Here is a 17,500-nt window from a genome sequence, read left to right as displayed (position 1 = left end):
CTCCAACCCCTCCCTTCCCCAACTTCTCCCCAGCTTTCCTTGGTTCCCCGGTTACTTTCCTGTCGTCTCCCATCTCTCAGAATCTTCCTCCCCAAAATCTTCCTCTGCAACATTCTCCCCAACACCTTCCTCCCCAACATCTTCCTCCCCAACGTCTTTCTCCCCAGCATCTTCCTCCCCAGCATCTTCCTCCCCAACATCTTCCTCCCCAACATCTTTCTCCCCAGCATCTTCCTCCCCAGCATCTTCCTCCCCAGCATCTTCCTCCCCAGCATCTTCCTCCCCAGCATCTTCCTCCCCAGCATCTTCCTCCCCAGCATCTTTCTCCCCAGCATCTTCCTCCCCAGCATCTTCCTCCCCAACATCTTCCTCCCCAACATCTTCCTCCCCAACATCTTCCTCCCCAGCATCTTCCTTCTCATACCCCGCCCGTCTTTTTCTAGTCTCTCTCTCTCCTCATCTCTTCTTGTCTCTCCTTGGACCATATTCTCGTGGGCTGAGGAAACTTCCACACACCTTTTCCTAAGCGATTTATTTTATTTATTACACTTTACTATCCTCTTCTGTGTTCCATAAATCCACCTAATATCGCCATACTCTGCATAAATAACGTATAAAAGTATATCAACCACCCATATCCAAAAATAAATCGCTAAGGAAGAGGTGTTACGAAGCTTCCCTAACCGACGAGATGAGCCTTTGACTCTCCTCGTCAGTCTCTGCCAACTTGTATCTCCCCAACCCTCCCACCGCCTTCTCCTACCCCCCCCCATCCCCTTCCCCACAAATATTCCCATCCATCATATCTTTCTCCTTTCTCCCTTTCTTTACTCAGCTCCTTTTCACCCCCTGTCTGCCTCTCTCTCTCTCTCTCTCTCTCTCTCTCTCTCTCTCTCTCTCTCTCTCTCTCTCTCTCTCTCTCTCTTTAAATATATATAAATTCTCTCTCTCTTTATAGATATATATATATTTATTTACATATTTATTATTCATTTATTTATTTATTTATTTAGTTATTTCCCTCATTTCCTCTCTCTCTCAGTCATATTTCATTCCCGCTCCAGTTTCCCAATATATCATTCTCACATTCACAGTTTTTTTCTTTCTCCGTCCTCGCCTCCCCCTGAGGAATCCCTTAATCTCTCTCTCTCTCTCTCTCTCTCTCTCTCTCTCTCTCTCTCTCTCTCTCCGTCTCCTAATGCTCTCCCAGCCTCCCCGTAAAAACCCCGCCGTCTGAGAGCAAGATTAATGTAATGGAGGCGATGATGAAACTAGGACTGAATGGAAAATGGAGCGAGGGAGATTTTTAAGAACCTGGGCTCCGTGTTTGATAAGGAAATGGAGAGAGAGAGAGAGAGAGAGAGAGAGAGAGAGAGAGAGAGAGAGAGAGAGAGAGAGAGACTGCACAGAGGAAATACTGAATTGGGAAGAGATTACATTGAAGAAGAGGAAGAGAGTGAGAGAGACAGACAGACAGACAGGCAGAGGGAGAGGGGGGGGTAGAAGGGGAGAATGTACGGAGGAGATACGGAATTGGGAGGAAATTATATTGAAGAAGAGAGAGAGAGAGAGAGAGAGAGAGAGAGGTAAGAAGGAAAAGTGGAGGAGAATGTCCAGTGGAAATATTGAGTTGGAAAGGAATTTTACTGGAGAGAGAGAGAGAGAGACGGGTTGGATCTTGAATTCTTTACTGAGAGATAATAAACAACTCAAACTAACCTGTATCTCTTTCCCACCCAACACTTCCCCTCTTCGCAATGGATCATCTGCAGAAATTAATATATAAAACTGAAGCCTAAGAGTGTTAATCCAAAATCCAGTAATTGCTTGATTGGTCCTGGCTGGTCTGGGGGTGCTCAATAATTTCGAATCTGGTTGGAGAGAGAGAAGCTGAGGAGATGTTGTAATTAGCGAGTCTAATGAGCTTAATAAATGAGCTAATGGGATGAGAGGAAATAAAATCCACAAAGACTGCAAGGGGACGGAAACTAGTGGCAAAATTTCGTCTACGAAGCCTGTGTGGCAAAATTTCGTCTACGAAGCCTGTGCCAATATTTGTTACTAGAAAAAAAGAAAATAGGAATTTCTGTGTATACTGGAGTGCACAATATCTTCCTTATTAAAATCGTATCACTGCATTGTACTAAGTGGGAGAACTGTGAACTATTTTTAAGGGGATTTTAGGGACGAACCTCCTCCCCCCCTCCCTAAAATTTTAAAGGATCCATTCCAGACACGAAATGATTATAGTGAGAAGAGTTGCGATGCCTTTTTTTTTTTAAGTTATTCATTCATTATAATAGTTTCTAATTTTTACGCTATTCCTAAAGATCTGTTAGAGAGAGAGAGAGAGAGAGAGAGAGAGAGAGAGAGAGAGATGGTTGAAAGTTGCAATAATGGAGATATGGTCAATTGTCGCCTAATATATTGAGTGTCCTGATTTCTGTTACTTTTGTTCTCGACTCTCTTGCTATATCCTTCCCATTTATAACAGTAGGAGCAGTGATGATGATGATGATGATGATGGTGATGGTGGTGGTGATGGTGGTGATGGTGGTGATGGTGGTGATGATGATGATGATGATGATGATGATGATGGTGGTGTGGTGATGATGGTGGTGGTGGTGATGATGATGATGGTGATAGTGGTGATGATGATGATGATGATGATGATGGCGGTGGTGGTGTGGTGGTGGTGGTGGTGGTGGTGGTGGTGATGATGATGATGATGAACTTGGCCATATTGCATGCTTTCTGACAACACCACCTACCACCACTATCATCACCACCTGCACCAACAATGCTACCAGCACCAGCACTACCACCATCACCACCACTACCACCACCACCATCACTACCTCCTGCACCAACAATGCTACCCCCATCACCACCACAACCGCCATCACCACAACTGCCTTCATAACTACCACCATCACCATCACCACTACCACCACCACCATCAGTACTACTACTTTCACCACAACTGTCATCACCACTACTACCACCATCACCACAGTCATCACCATCATCACTAGGGGCAAATCCAGGGCTATTCGTAGGGGGGGGGGTGCCATATATGTGTCAGAGAGAAAATTATATGAAAACTGAACAGAGTCGAGGCAGACTGTGGTAAATCCAATCAATCAGTTTCTACTAACGAGGCCTCTCTCTCTCTCTCTCTCTCTCTCTCTCTCTCTCTCTCTCTCTCTCTCTCTCTCTCTCTCTCTCTCTCTCTCATGGGAAGAAGGTCGTTATTGAGTAGGGAGACAAACACCTAGAATTTCCATGGTCGAGATAGCCCCTCACAGGATGCTGCGTTAGGTAGAAAAATCGGTTTTGTATAATGCTTCACGGCATCTTGACGTGGAGAAAAGGGTAATGGGAATATCTATCTGTCTATCAATCTATCTATCTGTTTACCTATCTATCTGTCTATCTATCTAAAAATCACCACCGTCGTTATCACCCCAACCACCACCATCACCACTACCACCACCACCACCATCACCACCATCACCACCATTACCACACCATCACCACCACCACTGCCACCTAAACGATCACCACCACCACCACCACCATCAACACCACCACTACCACCATAATCACAATCACCACCACCACCACCACCATCGTCATCAACACCACCACTACCACCATAATCACAATGACCACCACCACCACAACATCACATCAGCCACGGCCCTAAGTGCTGTGCCACCCTGGGCTGTGAATAGCGATGCTGCTGTTGTTGTTGTTGTGGTTGTTGTTGTTGTGGTTGGAAATGTTGGCAGGTGGTGTGGAGGTGGTGGAAAGAGTGAGAAAGAAAAATAAAATACTGGTTTCTTCTTTACCACTTCGGTGCGACTGACGTAGTGGGGAAAAGAGTAGGATTTATGGATGGAGTGTGACGTGTTGGTAACTCTCTCTCTCTCTCTCTCTCTCTCTCTCTCTCTCTCTCTCTCTCTCTCTCTCTCTCTCTCTCTCTCTCTCTCGCTGCTGTTTAGTGCTTTATAAAACTATCGCCTCTCCTTCTTTTTATCTTTATTTCTTTCTACCCGCATATATAAGTCAATCAATCTATCTCTATCTGTCTATCTATCTATCTATATATCTGTCTGTCTGTCTATCTATCTGTTTATCTACTTTATCAGATTATCAAAGTATCTATCTTTTACTTGTCCGTCTATCTCTATCTATCCGTCTGTCTATCCGTCTATCTATCTGTCTATCTACCTGTCTGTCTATTTGTCTGCCTGTCCGTCTATCCATCTATCCTGTCTATCTCTCTATCTCTCTGTCTGTCTGTCTATCTATCTATCTGTCTATCTATCTATCTATCTGTCTGTCTGTCTCCACTGTGTTTGGGCAGTAATTCTCGTCTCTGATCGACAAACTGCCAGACACCAAAATAAATGATATGCTTGTGTGTGTGTGTGTGTGTGTGTGTGTGTGTGTGTGTGTGTGTGTGAGTGTGTGTGTGTGTGTGTGTGTGTGTGTGTGTGTGTGTGTGTGTGTGTGTGTGTGTGTTCTGGAAATTTCGCGTGAACTGCATAAAACTTCTCCTCTCTCTCTCTCTCTCTCTCTCTCTCTCTCTCTCTCTCTCTCTCTCTCTCTCTCTCTCTGTTTTGGATATCGTGTGAATTGCATAAAACTTCTTCGTCTTCTTCTTCTTCTTCTCTCTCTCTCTCTCTCTCTCTCTCTCTCTCTCTCTCTCTCTCTCTCTCTCTCTCTCTCTCTCTCTCTCTCTCTCTCTCTCTCTCTCTCTCTAATGGTCCACTTAAATCGGCCAGGCACCGCAAGTGACTGCTCCGTAAATTTTATAGCGCCGTAATTCTTCTTTCCAGAGGCCTTTTCGAAAACACGCCCCAGCACCCGGCAGGAAAAAACAAGAAAAAAAAGAAAATAGAGGGAAATGAAAGCAAGAGAAAGCAGGAAAACAGAAGCAAAGAGAAATAATGAGAGGAAGAAATAAGACAAAGAAAGCAGGAAAGGAAAGGAAAGGGTAAGAAAGCAGAAAATAGAAAAGGAAAGAAGAAGAAAAAGAAATAAAGAGAAATGAAAGCGAGGGAAAGCAAGATATCAGAGGAAAAGAGAAAGAAAGAAAGGAAGAGAGAAGAAAAAAGAAAAAAGGGAAGAAATGAAAGCAAGAGAGAGCAGGAAACTGAAAGAAAAGGAAGAGAGGGAAAAGAGAGAGGAGATAAAAAGGAGAAGAAAACGGGAACAATATGATATAAAAGGAAATAGAGAACGAAGAAGAAGGGGGACTCATTTAGTTTAAGGTCCGAATATTTGACTTTCCCCTGTGACGCTGACCTCTGAGCGATACTTATCAAAATCGTGGTACTTCCTTCTTGCATTACCCTTAATCTTTCCACCAAATGTAGCTTGGATCGGATAAAAACTGTCTTGATCTTGTAACGTAACTTTGATCTTTAACCTATTGTTCTGAGAAAATGATGTCAATCCCTTGGCTGACCCTCAATCCTTCCACCAAGTTTGGTCCAAATCAGATCAAAAACACTTTTGGCTATTTTCTTCAAACGCAACACACAGGTTAAAATTTGACCTTATCTCGTGACCTTGACCTCTGACTGCTTTTCAAACTCAGTTCCTTCGTTCTTGCCTTACCCTCAACCCTTTCACCAAGTTTGGTCTAATCTGAATAAAACAGTTTAAGTCGGTCTTGGCGGATGAAACTTTGACCTACCTGTGTGACCTTGACCTTTGTACTCTTGTTGATGCATATGAGACCAGGCATTCATATTTTACATACATACATACACACATACATACATACATACACACATACATACATACATCATACATACATACATACATCATACATACATACACACATACATACATACATGCATACTTACATACATACATACATACATACATACAAGCAGCGTGTGTACAGAAACAGGCCACACGGCACATCACCACTATGAGTTAAGACTTGAGGAAGAAAGACCTGCGCCTCCAACTGGTATTACTCAGGCTTTCCTTCTATCTATCAAGCTGTCTGTCTGTCTGTTCATCTATCTGTCTATCTATTTTCAGCCAGACGCATTAGAGAGTGACCACAGGCAAGGGGGTCGCCGTGTCACCCAGTCCTCAGCTGCTATCAGTCTGCCCTTCCTCTAAGTCACAGAGCCCTTTGCGTCCACGCACTCAGTTTATCTATAATTTTTGCACTACATACTTGAATGGTATGCAGATATGCTGATAAATATTTTACTGTTTATAGGGTAAGAAAATTACTGCTGTCTTCAAAAAGCGCTTTCTTAACGTCGAGGCCTACGGTACAAAAACAAAATGAAAAGGATGGATTTTTTTTTATATATTTGTGCATACGATACTAGTTTCTTTTCTATTTTTATGTTTTTATTTTTTTCGCAGCTGCTAGAAAGGAGGTGTAGGGGACAGAATACTATGGTGGTTATCTCCGTAATGGTACCTGCTGAGGTTGGTACAAATCTATGTGAATTAAAAAGGAATAAAAAGGGCGATCGTCTAAGGGGAAGTGTCGAATCACAGACCCTCCCCTCCTCAAATCTTCTGCTCTGAGTGGTTATCTTTCTGAATGACCCTTGTGATATCATTAACCATAAATATTTTTAACTAAAGGAAATTGTAATCATCTAGTTAAGGCATCCCCGTTCCAAATGGTTGATGTTTGTCGTATTTTTATAGGTGGCTGATTTCGCATACGTTCCCTTATAGCTGCCGGACAGTGAAAGGTCAGGACGCCTACTCTGCTGATTTTTGTGAACGGGTGGGTGGGATATACAAGCTTACACACCAGTTGAATATCCAGCCACCTCGCCTCCATGTGCGTCTCTACACCCGCCTCACCACCTATCACTGCTGACGGGGTTCTCAGATTCACAGCAGACTCGTTTACCATCGCCAGCATCCAGCACACCAACACTCTCATCTCATACTCCTGTGCACAACACCAAACACTGAATGAAGATGACCGCTTTGCACAGACAGCGTGGCAGTGCTCTTGCCTCTCTTCAGTGTTCAGTTTGCTCCACGCTGGCTTGCATTCAGACGCCTGGCGAGTGGCGTGACATACCTGTGTTTGGTGCAAGATCCCGTCAGTGGACCCTGCCGTTGATCTGTGCCGTTATACATTCAGGAAACAAATAATGAGGAACATATTACATTTTTAGTGATGCTAGTTTGGTGGGTTTGTGGTAAAGCCGAGACGAAAAATTATCCTCAGCCCTCCTTGTTCACCAGTTTCTTAGATGTAAGCGTACCCTCCCACTCGTCTCAGCCTCCCCTGCCCCCCCCCCCCGTGACCCCAGCCCCGCCACGCCCGCCCCGATATCCAATCTCACTAGGGCGTCATCAGCGGCCGCAGATCAATAACAAATTTGCCGGATATTGCGGTCATAATTCTGGCTGCGGCACCTCCACCACCGCACCTGCCCTGCCTTGATGCCAGGTGTAACAGGTGACGCAGGTATGGGGGGGGGAGGGGAAACGGTGACGGTAGCGTGGGGAGGTGGAGTATACCCTGTTCACTTTTCATCATTCATTGCCAGACGCCATGTATCCCAGACGGGGTGGCCAAGGGCTTAGAGTTAATTGTTTTACAGGGAGGGGCACTAATCCTCCACCAACCCCACTTGACACGTAGGGATGCCAACAGCATCTGGTGTTCCCAGGCGGTCACCCATCCAAGTACTAACCAGACCCAACGTTGCTTAACTTCGCTGATCGGACGGGAAGCGGTGTACTCAACGTGGTATGGCCGTTTTACTTGGCCTAAAACTGCCATCTATCGTCTTCATTTCTTCGCGATAGGAAGAGATGAACAGTAGATTATGATGCTTGATATGAAGAAATGCTACAGAAATGATGTAGAGGTGTAATATACTCTCTCTCTCTCTCTCTCTCTCTCTCTCTCTCTCTCTCTCTCTCTCTCTCTCTCTCTCTCTCTCTCTCTCTCACTCACTCACTCACTGAGCTACGGGAAATAAGCTGCAACAGGACGAAAATCTTTGCCAGTTTACGATATCTAGATAATATTGTGGTGCAAGAGTACTATCGTAATGTGATGGTGATTTTGATGGTGGTGATAGCTCTGGTGTTAGTGTTTGTGGTGGTGGTGGTGGTGGTGCTGGCAGGGGCGTTATGTAGTGGGTTCATGTTGATAGTGGGGTGGTGTTAGTTGTGGTGGTGGTAGGGGGTAGGGTCGTAATGATGGCGTGGTGATGGAGATTGAGGAAGGGGTCGTGAGATGGTGGTTATGATAGACTGAGGAGACGTGTTATGCCATGGTCGTGCGATGGTGGTGGTGGTGGTGGTGGTGTTGTGGTAGGGTGGTGGTGGTTTTGATGGTAGTTGTGTTGTGGTGGTGCTGTGGTGGAGGTGGTTGTGTTGTGGTGATGTTGTGGTAGTAGTTGTCGTTGTAGTCGTGTTGGTGGTGGTAGTGGTGGTAGTAGGAGTAGAATCTTTGACAGTATTTATGGTCCTGCTGGTGAGGATGACAGAATATAAGTGAAAAGCTGAATGATGAAATGGAGGAAGGAATGAGAGAAGAAAAATCTGGGAGACGGAAGAAAGATGGAGGGAAGAGAAATGTAAGAACGGGAGAGTATATGAATCTTCTTTCTCCTCCTCCTCCTCCTCCTTATCATCATCATCATCATCATCATCATCATCATTATTGGAATAAAGAAGGACATCATAGTACTCAAGGAGGTGAACTTCCCATCTCTCTCTCTCTCTCTCTCTCTCTCTCTCTCTCTCTCTCTCTCTCTCTCTCTCTCTCTCTCTCTCTCTCTCTCTCTGGATCAAAGTAAAACATCTCAGCTCCAGACTTCACCACACCAATCAATTGCTTCTCAGGTACCATACCACAACACAACAATTTTCTCAATATTTTCATTCTTCCCCTATACTCCTTTTACTCTAACTTGGCCTAAAATTGTCTCCTCTCCCTCTTAAAGGTTCAGGTTACCCTCAGACGATTTCCTTCACCTGAGAGAGAAATAAAAGTGTTGAGTAATTCCTTCTCTGCCAAAGACCAGGTAAGGTATTGTTAAGATGGAGCGGTTTTAATTAGGGTCTTAGTATGTATGTCTGTCTACCTGTCTGTCTATCTGTTTATCTATCTATCTGTCTATCTGTCTATCTCCATACAACCAATCCATCTATCTATCTGTCCATTTCCATACATCCAGTCCCTCTGTCTATCTACCCATCCATCCATCCATCTATTTACCCATATCTCTCTCTCTCTCTCTCTCTCTCTCTCTCTCTCTCTCTCTCTCTGGGGGGCTCGGTAGCATAGTGGTAGCGCGCTGAGCTTGTGATCGGGAGGTCGCAAGTTCGAGCCTCGCCCGGGCTACCGTTGCCGGGAGGGGTAGCGCCCTCCTGTAACCCCAGCGGGGCTATATGGCCTTAGTTGCCTAGCTTGGGGAATTCATTTCTCCATTCTCTCTCTCTCTCTCTCTCTCTCTATCTATCTATCTATCTCTATCCATCCATCCATCTACCCACCCTTCATCTATCCGTCTATCTATCTATCTACCCATCCACCCATCCATCCATCATCAATCTATCCACCCATCCATCCATCATCAATCTATCCACCCATCCACCCATTCATCCATCCACTCATCCATCCATCAGTATACCCACCCATCCATCTATCCATCTCTCTCTCTATCTATCTACATATTTGTCTATCTATCTTACCTTCTCTTGCCTCCCCCTGACCCTCTCTTCCTAGTCAACATTTACCTCCTTATGTTTGCATTTGTAGACAGATTTTTTTTTAAGTTCTAGGCTGCGTTTCAGAGACGAGGAATTAATGTGCCCTTTTCAAAGTGGGTGCGTTCATTTCCTGGTAGAGAGAGAGAGAGAGAGGGGAGAGGAGTATATGTGTGTGTCTGTGTCTTTTGTGTGTGTGTGTGTGTGTGTGTTTTTTTTTGTGTGTGTGTATCAGTGTGTGGCTTGACTGTGAAGTATGGAAGTGTGAAGAACTGAGTATGGAGTATGTGGTATTGCAGTGTGAAGTGTAGCAAGGTAAGATTTAGCAACAAATTTTAGCAACATCTCAACACCAGCGCACCAACACCCACTACACCCTAAACCAACTCTATAACTGCTCTTTGGACGTAGGTAAGTGTTGTTAGGTGTAGCTGTGAGAAGTGTGAAAGCGTGTGTTGCAGTGTAAGGTGTAGCAGCGTGAAATATACCAACATCTACTCCACACCAGCTGCTTGTGGTATGGTGTTGTTTGGTGTAGTCATGTTAAGTGTGGTAGTGTGTAGTGTAGCAAGTTATACCAGTGCGAAAATATACCAATATCTACTCCACACCAGTTGCTTGTGGTATGGTGTTGTTTGGTGTAGTCATGTTAAGTGTGGCAGTGTGTAGTGTAGCAAGATATACCAGTGTGATATACCAGCATACACCTCACACCAGTACACCCAATATCCAGTGCTCTTTAAACCAACTCGAAAACTACAGAACATCCAGCACTTACACCCTCCATAAGAGCACACAGAGTCAGCACATTACACCAGTACTCTTATGTACATTAACGCTCCTTAGCACAATCCACTATGGTCCTTATTCTCGTGGGGTAAGAAGGCTCCCTAGCACCTCTTCCTTAGCGATTTATTTTTAGATATGGCTGGCTAGTATCCTTTTATGTGTTATTTATGCCGAGTATGGCGATATTTGAAGGATTTATATAACACAGAATAAGACAGTGAGGTGTGATAGGTAAAATAAATCGCTTACGAAAAGGTGTTAGGGAACTTCCGTAGAGGGGCCACTTGAGAATTTAAGATGGTAGTTTAAGACGTCTGGAGATAGTAAGAAAATAAAAGACGTTCTCGGTCTGAAGGGGTTGGCAACGAAGCATGAGGAATTTAGCTCCTTATTCAGCAACGACTCCCTCTATCCCTACTCAGCAACAACTCCTTCATTCTATCCCTAAACAACCTTCCTTACACCACTCAGTCAGTATACAGGTACACTCCCACACAAGTTACGTTCCTCCCGCACACCTTGAGTAACCCATAGCGTCATATTAGTTTAAGTGTATGAAATTTATCTATTACTTTCCTTCTTCTGTTCGTATTCCATAAAAAAAAAAGTCTATAGTTTATGTGATTAGTTTAAGTTTTATCTTATTTACTATCAAAACTAAAATAACGTAATGAGCTACTGACGAAGAGGAAGAGGTACCTAACTTTTGCGGGTAATTGTGCATACTGTATATTACGGTCTTGATTAACGTCACTGAGTAGGAACACTGCTTGAGCTTTCACTGCTGCCTTTACCTACCCCCTCCAGCACCTGTTATATCCAGCACCACGCCACGCTTGCCTACAGACATAATTTCCCACCCCTGCCACCTGCACTCCCTCCTGCCATACTTCTCGCTACTTTAAAGCTTCACTGTTGCTCTCTCTCTCTCTCTCTCTCTCTCTCTCTCTCTCTCTCTCTCTCTCTCTCTCTCTCTCTCTCTCTCTCTCTCTCTCTCTCTCTCTCCTTCCCAATCACCCCTTCATACTGTAATCTCTTCTGTCTGTCTCTCCCCCTCTGTCTGTTGATACCGTTGTCTTCTCTGTCTCTGTACCCCTCCCCCCCCGCTCTCTCTCTCTCTCTCTCTCTCTCTCTCTCTCTCTCTCTCTCTCTCTCTCTCTCAAAACGTCACATAACTCCCCAACAAGGACCTGGCGAGGATATGAAGGCGATGGTGTTCCCGTGAAAGAGTCATCAGCTGCGTATGATGGCCCAGTTTCCTTAAAAATTGTCTTCGGCCACGACTCAACTTTCGAAGCTTCGTTATAAAGGACTTTGGGGCTTCGTAATGCGGGTTGTCGTATGCTGCTCGCTTTAGAACTGTTTCGTGAGTGGTTTCGGAGCTTCGTTGTGAGGAGTTTGGGTGCTTCGTTATGTGGGGTATGAGTGCTTCGTTATGTCGTGTTTGGAGCTTCGTTATGTGGGTTATGAGTGCTTCGTTTGCGTGTTTTTTTGAGCTTCGTTATGAGGTGTTTTTGAACTTCGCTATGAGGGTTTCAGGGTTTCCTTACGAGGAGATGCTCTTTTCTTTGCATCAAAAATATATCTATACACTGGTCACCATATTAACAAGATGCTAAGGGGTCAAAATTAATACACAAAGATGCATTCTCTGATCTAACTATAGTCTGTTTACTCGTATATGACAAATAATGCCTGACCCTTTTCAGATCAGCCAGCAGTAGGATGTCATCAGCCTGGAGGCTTAAACATACTAGCAACCAAAGAGTATATATATATATATATATATATATATATATATATATAGAGAGAGAGAGAGAGAGAGAGAGAGAGAGAGAGAGAGAGAGAGAGTCTTGCTTGTAAGTGTCTTTGAAGGTTTCTTAACTCCCTTTCCTTAACGATTTATTTTGCACCTTCCACCTTAATTACACTCTTGTCTGGTACTGATGCGAACTATATCGGTAATAAACAGGTAACACAGAGGAAAGTGCTAAGGCGAAATATGCAAAATAAATCGCTAAAGACGAGACGTTACGAAGTCTCCTACGCACCTAAAATGCTCCCTTCAGCCTGTAAGTGCATAAATCTTCGAAGCTCATAACACAACACTCTCCCTTGCTACACTGGCATAACTTGGGCGGTGAGGCAGTGTGGGGGGGGGGGGCTGTTACCGCTAAAGTTATCAGGAGTTGCCGCTACCACCAATACTGCACTCTGGGATGTGTGTGTGTGTGTGTGTGTGTGTGTGTGTGTGTGTGTGTGTGTGTGTGTGTGTGTGTGTGTGTGTGTGTGTGAGGCTTTTTAATGTGTATGTGTATATCTGTGTATCCAAGAGTTAAAGAAATACTTCCACAGATAATACCGAGAGAAAGAGCGCTGGCCACAGACACAAAAATACTGAACAAAAAAATTATAATCTTCCACAAAAATATACACCAGAAGAAATACACATACTAGAAAAATACATACGATACCTTGTGAATATACAGAGGAAATTACATGTATATACGGTAATTCGTGGATAAAATGACTCATCCTAACCATTTTACTCTAACTTGGCCTGAAATTGTCATCCCTCCATCTTGAATGCCGAGTTGTGGCAAGAGATTAACACTAGAATGTGGTGCTAGTCATGAAGAAGTGCTGTGAAAAGGATGTAGAGCTGTAGCACTGTCTTTGAGCTACGTGAAATAAGCTGCAAAAAGACGAAGACCTTGGCCAACTGAACTAGATATACCAGTTCGACAAGAGATCCTCCCCAGGCCTCCCCCCCTGGTCCACACACACACACACACACACACACACACACACACACACACACACACACACACGCACCGTTCCACACACACACACACACACACACACACGCACCGTTCCACACACACACACACACACACACACACACACGCACCGTTCCACACACACACACACACACACACACACACACTTTGATGCTGCTTGTTGCCTCTGCTCCTGCTCCTTTTATTTGTCCTTTGCATCAGGGGCTCGACACAGCACGGGGAAATTATTGAGCCCTTGTGCAAATACCTGGCCGGGTCTGTGGTGTCCCTTCAGGCGTGGTTTTGGTGGTCCCGGGTTCGACTCTGTGACGTTTGCTCCCGGGGTTATAACAGTGGGACGAAGGGGGCTGTTGCTGAGTAGGGATAGAAGGGGTAGATTGTTGCTGAGTAGGGATAGAAGGAAGGGAATGTTACTGAGTAGGGATAGAAGGAAGGGATTGTTGCTGAGTTAATTCTGAGTCTATAGCCCTCGTAAGTAACCTCATCCAGTATCATAAATTTACAGCACAGCATAGACTGGCTTCCTGGTTAAAGAGAGGAATAAATGGCTATATTTCTTAGCTACAGTTCTTTCATCTGAACCTGACCCACAATTTCGTCCTTTCGTAGCTTACTCCACGAAACTCAGTGATAGATAAAAGAGCCCTAAGTCCGTTCCATAGCACTTCTTCGTGATTGCCTGCAGGTTCTGATGTTAATCTATTGTTACGGCTCAGCCTTCAAGATAGAGAGAGAGCAATTTTAGGCCATGTTAGAGTAAAAGGAGTATAGAAGTGGAGGTGAGCATGGGGTGTAATTCAGAAAAAAAAGTAGGAATGAAAGAGGGAATTACACACACACACACACACACACACACACACACACACACACACAAACACACACACACACATTTTCATTCTTACTAGCTTGCTGTTATCTATAAATATTCTCTCTCTCTCTCTCTCTCTCTCTCTCTCTCTCTCTCTCTCTCTCTCTCTCTCTCTCTCTCTCTCTCTCTCTCTCGTCTCCTTCAAGCCCTGCGCCTCCTACTCCTCCTCCTCCTCCTCCTCCTTCTCTATGCACCCTCCTTCCTTCCTATGCACCCCTCTTCCTCTTCCCTATGCTATCTCCCTGCTCCAAATCCACCTTCCCCCTTCCCTATGTACCCTTTGTAAGAGTCTGACTTCCCTTTTCTCCGTTTATTCTCTTCCCTATGTTCCCTATTCAGGCATTATCTCTGTGTCTTTTATTTCCTCTCTCTCTCTCTCTCTCTCTCTCTCTCTCTCTCTCTCTCTCTCTCTCTCTCTCTCTCTCTCTCTCCCTTGACTGTTTAAACTGTTTAATTGGCTGATTGATTCATAGATAGATAAATAGATGGGTAAATAGATAGGTAGATTGATGGATAGATAGACAGACAGACAGACAGCACACACCACCCCACATACTATATACATTCCACAGCATCCATCTTTCTTCATTCCACACCAAGTATCTCTCATTCCACACCCCTCATTCCACACCATCCATCACTCATTCCACATCATCCATCTCTCATTCTACACCATCCATCTCTCATTCCACACCATCCATCACTCATTCCACACCATCCATCTCTCATTCCACACCACCCATCTCGCATTCCACACCCATCCATCTCTCATTCCACACCATCCATCACTCATTCCACACCATCCATCTCTCATTCCACATCATCCATCTCTCATTCCACACCATCCATCTCTCATTCCACACCATCCCTCATTCCACACCATCCATCTCTCATTCCACATCATCCATCTCTCATTCCACACCATCCATCTCTCATTCCACACCATCCCTCATTCCACACCATCCACCTCTCATTCCACACCATCCATCTCTCATTCCACACCATCCATCTCTCATTCCACACCATCCTTCTCTCATTCCACACCATCCATCTCTCATTCCACACCATCCACCTCTCATTCCACACCCCTCATTCCACACCATCCACCTCTCATTCCGCACCCCTCATTCCACACCATCCACCTCTAATTCCATGCCCCTCATTCCACACCATCCATCTCTCATTCCACACCATCCATCTCTCATTCCACACCATCCATCTCTCATTCCACACCATCCACCTCTCATTCCACACCCCTCATTCCACACCATCCATCACATTCCACGCCATCCACCTCTCATTCCACGCCCCTCATTCCACACCATCCATCTCTCATTCCACTTTCACAATTAACTGTCCGGGACTCATATAACTTCTAGTCCCTCTGACGTGACCAATTTTCACCGTAATCTAAACTTTTTATTTTTCGCGCGCCAAAAAAAAAAAAAAAAAAAAAAAAAACAGTCCGCCAACATCATCGACACGTTAATCTAAGAAAGGAGCGACAATTTTGGCGTGATAATTTTGGCGTCATAATTTTGGCGTGACAGTTTTGGCGTGATAATTTTGGCGTGACAGTTTTGGCGTAATAATTTTGGCGTGACAGTTTTGGCGTGATAATTTTGGCGTCATAATTTTGGCGTGACAGTTTTGGCGTGATAATTTTGGCGTGACAGTTTTGGCGTGATAATTTTGGCGTCATAATTTTGGCGTGACAGTTTTGGCGTAATAATTTTGGCGTGACAGTTTTGGCGTGATAATTTTGGCGTCACAATTTTGGCGTAATAATTTTGGCGTGACAGTTTTGGCGTGATAGTTTTAGCGTCAGAATTTTTAACGCGAAAATTTGGACATAGTTTTGGCGTGATAATTTTGGCGTAATAATGTTGGCGTGACAGTTTTGGCGTGATAATTTTGGCGTGACAGTTTTGGCGTGACAGTTTTGGCGTGATAATTTTGGCGTAATAATTTTGGCGTGACAGTTTTGGCGTGATAATTTTGGCGTAATAATTTTGGCGTCACAGTTTTGGCGTGACGAAAAGTGAGATGAAAAATAATTGTTTCCTTGATTTTTTTTTTTTTTTTTTTTTTGCTTTACTCTTCTTACTTTAACTTGGTCAAAAATTGCCATCTCTCCGTCTTGAATGCTGAGTCGTAACAATAAATTAACGCTAGAACTTGGTGCTAGTCACGAAGCAGTGCTATGGAAAAGGATGCAGAGGCCTAGCATTGTCTTTCTCTGCCACTGAGCTACGTGAAATAAGCTGCAAAGGTACGAAAATCTGGGCCAAGTTAAGGTGAAGGAACTATAGATAATCGTATTAAAATTAGGTCACCTTATTAACATACCTGAGAGGTGACGCAATCAGGGCCGTATTACAAGTCGTATTGCAGGTGTCTTAGTTCCTTTTTCTTGGCGATTTATTATTCTTATTCCAGCTCAGTATTCTTTTCCATGATATTAAATTCGCTTTATTGTCAATATAGTTTGCCTCAGTAACATACAAGAGGATGTTAAGGGATAACATGCAAAATAAATCGCTAAGGAATAAGTGTTGAGGTGTGCAAAAATACACACACACACACACACACACACACACACACACACACACACACACACTGGTATATATTGAAAAAGGAAAGAAGAAAAGAAACAGAAAAAGAAACAAAATCACCTCTTCCACTTTGTCCACTCCTCCACCATGGCCACACAGCCTTCTCCACGAGCGTCTCCACTTTGCCTCTCGTCCACACTCACGTCCACACCCACTTCACACCCACATTAACACCTGCAAACATCTACACCCACACCTTCTTACTCCCCATTCACCCCTAAATCGTCCTACACACCCACACCCCCACCCTCACCCCCACCCATACACCCACCCCTTCACTCTCATCCACACCCACACACCCACATCTACACCTACACGTATACCACACCCTCACCCACACTCAATTCAGCACTCATCCACATCCACAGCCCAACATCCTCACACACACACACACACACACACACACACACACACACACACACACACACACACACACACATCGTCTGATGGTATCAAGAATAAAATAGGAAATAAATCACTAGAAAGAAGGAGTTAAGGTATTTAAAATCGTCTGAAGATGAGAGAGAGAGAGAGAGAGAGAGAGAGAGAGAGAGAGAGAGAGAGAGAGAGAGAGAGAGCAGTTTGCGAGAGAAAATAGGCCACGAGAGAGAGAGAGAGAGAGAGAGAGAGAGAGAGGTAAACTAAGAACAAGGGTAGTGGAGAGCAAGGTCTACGTTCGTACATCCTCC

General features: G+C 44.4%; 1 protein-coding gene and 1 non-coding gene across 2 annotated transcripts in view; one reads left to right on the top strand and one right to left on the bottom strand.

Annotated features, from left to right (window-relative positions):
- Positions 1-17,500, top strand: part of LOC145396737 (carbonic anhydrase-related protein 10-like) — a gene marked incomplete at its 5' end in the record, with an annotated part of 58,303 nt that overhangs the window by 20,966 nt on the left and 19,837 nt on the right. The gene's annotated exons all lie outside the window — the stretch shown is intronic.
- Positions 7,661-7,779, bottom strand: LOC145396903 (5S ribosomal RNA). Its single transcript, XR_013896862.1, has one exon. It is a non-coding gene; the product is annotated as a 5S ribosomal RNA (ribosomal RNA).

The sequence above is a fragment of the Coenobita brevimanus genome, chromosome 39 (genome assembly GCF_032717465.1).
Source record: "Coenobita brevimanus isolate Jiangsu-jjx chromosome 39, ASM3271746v2, whole genome shotgun sequence".
Taxonomy (NCBI): domain Eukaryota; kingdom Metazoa; phylum Arthropoda; class Malacostraca; order Decapoda; family Coenobitidae; genus Coenobita; species Coenobita brevimanus.
The sequence above is the reverse complement of the archived record's forward strand: the minus strand, read 5'-3'. Positions and strand labels throughout refer to the sequence as shown.